This window comes from Mustela nigripes, chromosome 14 (assembly GCF_022355385.1).
Source record: "Mustela nigripes isolate SB6536 chromosome 14, MUSNIG.SB6536, whole genome shotgun sequence".
NCBI classification, from domain to species: domain Eukaryota; kingdom Metazoa; phylum Chordata; class Mammalia; order Carnivora; family Mustelidae; genus Mustela; species Mustela nigripes.
In genome coordinates, this window is record NC_081570.1 from 24404334 (window position 1) to 24406957 (window position 2624).

Genomic DNA, 2624 nt, shown 5'->3' on the forward strand with positions numbered 1-2624 from the left:
GGCGCTCCCGCCCGCTGCCCGCCCGGCCCGGCCGCCCCGCGCCGCCCCGCGCCGCCTGCATGTCGGCTCCGCGGACAGCGACTCCCGCGCGGCGGCAGCGGCGGCGGCGGCGGCGGTGGCGGCGGCGGCCGCGTCCACGTCGGGCGCCCGGGGGGCGGGGCGCCCCCGCTGCGGGGAGAGGCGCGGGGCGGGGTGAGGGCGGAGGGCGCCCCCCACGCCCGCTCCCTCCCGGCCCGCCGGCCGCCCCAGTCCCCCGCCATCACCCGTCCCCGACCCGGCCCCAGCCCTGCCCTTCCCCTGGGAGAGGGAGGACGCGCGCCCCCAGACACGTATCAGTGTCCCCCGTTCCCCACCGTCCTCCCTCGGCCTGGGGGTCCTCACCCCCTACCCACCCCACACCCGAGGCCTTTCCGGGCCCGGGACAGACGTGAGCAGAGGGGAGTGTCACAGCGGGGGATGGGAGCGAGACTGGAGTGCCGAGTAAGTGCAGGGGTGTATACAGTAAGTGCGGCCGGGAAGAGGGTGCTCAGACTCACTGGAAACCTAGCTCTGTGACCCCCGCCGGTCCTTCCCCTTCCTTGGGCCTCTACTTTTGTCTCCATGAGAATAACAACCCGCACCCACTAGGTGCCAAACGTTGTGCCAATAGCTTGACTTGCATCGTGCCGCTTCTCCCCGAACCGCTTAGGAGGTGCTTTGTGACCCCCGTTTCACACAGGAGACTGCAGCTCGGAGAGGTCACTTGACTTGCCCAAGGACCCACAGCAGAGCCAGGATTTGAACACAGGCTGATCTGACTCCCACGCGTGTGCTTGACTCCATTGTCTCCCCACCCAGAGTGAACTCACCCACCCCACCATGCCTGAGATCCTAGAACTTGCCTGTGCCAGCTGCTCCCCAGCCAGAGAACAAGCTGGAACAATCTCTTCCCAAGAGGGGTGAGGGAAGAGTGGCTCGGGGACCCCCTCCCTCACCCTTCTGGCTGCCCTGAGTGCCACCAGCTGGGGAGGAGCTAACGATTCTAGGGGGCTTTGGAAACTGGGCAAGTCACCACAGCCAATAAAGGGCAGGGATGGTTCCTTCCTCACTACCTTGGGGCCACCATATGCCTACTGCTGTCCCTACCTCATCTCACACACTCTTCTGCTCCACCCACCCGTTTTCTGTTCTTGAAGAGGCACAGAGCTGCCCTTTCCCTGTACCTGCCACCCTCTCCCTAACGAGGGGACCTCCACAACAGCAGCGGCCAAAGGCAGCCCCCCACCTTGTGGCACTCTCCACCCTGAGTCCCAGTCAGAGAAACGAGGATGCCATGCCCAGGGAGGCACAGACCAGGGCCCCAGCACCCCCCCACCCCCCCACCCCCGCAAGGAGAGGCCCCCACATCTCCAAATAAGCCCCTCCCCCCAATCTGAAATTCCATCACTAGGGGACATTCCTTTGGGTCTTTAAGGGCCTTTTGGTCTTCCAGAAGCTCCTGGAAGGGCTAATCCTTTTTGAAAAGGGACAACTTTGCAAAGATATCCCACAGAATGTCCTCCAGATCTCGCTTGCACACATTTGAGATTGATAAACCGAGGTTCAGAGATGGAAAGAACTCCCCGAGGTTCAGAGATGGAAAGAACTCCCCGAAATTCACACAGGGGTTCAGGAGCAGCCGTGGAGCCCTCCTCTCCCAATGCCCACTCCAGGACTCCCTGCATTGACCGCCCCCCTCCAAGTTTTATGGGTCACCTTGGAAAGGTTAGGATGGGAGGGGGCTTTGGAGTTCTTACTGAAAGCCCTTCCGTATGGCCAGGCCTGTTCTGCTCCGCGGGCTGAAACCCCCAGCCCCATCGGCTTCCCCAGCCACATACCTTGTGCTGGGGTGAGGCTCATTTGGGACCACCACCTCTTTGGGGCCGGAGCCAAGGAACCAAAGCACTTCTCTCTCCTGTCTCTCTCTTCACCCGGCAGCTGCCTTCAGCCCCCCCCCCCCCCGCCCCCCCCCCCCCGCTGCCGCTTGGGCCCCTGGGGCCCCCCCCCCCCCAACCCCAGCAGGCAGGAAAAGACATCCCGGGGCCTGCAGGAGCAGCTGGAGCCTCCTCAGGCCTCATCGCAGGAGCCAGCAGGCAGGAGAGGGGTCAGTTAGAGGTCACAGAGTCTACTCCTGTCCCCGCCAGGGGACAAAAGAGAGAAGAGAGAGGGTCCTGGTGGGGTCTGGAGGCCAGTCTAGCGCGGGGGAAAGGGGGCGCCACCTGCTGGCCTCTCCGGGTATAATCCCGGGTAGATGTAGGGCACTGGGGGTGGGGTGATGGCAGCGTCTAAGGCTTTGAGAGGGAGGGGGATAGTGGTTGGAGGAGGGTAGTGAAAGACAAGGAGGATTCGAAGAGTCGTGCCTGTGGGGGTGCAACCTTCCCGGGCCCCAGGATGCACGGGGTGCTTGGGCATGACCACAATTCTGGGGAAAGCCTTTGATGCCTGGAGTCCTCCGGCAATCAGTGGAAGCTGGTTAGGAGGCCGTTAGAGTTGGGAGGATTTGGAGCCCCTGATGATCTCGGGAGGACTTCAGGACCCGTTGCTGTGTGGGCACCATTTGTACACCAGCTCTTAGCACAGGGCTACAAGCAGTAGGCACTCAATAA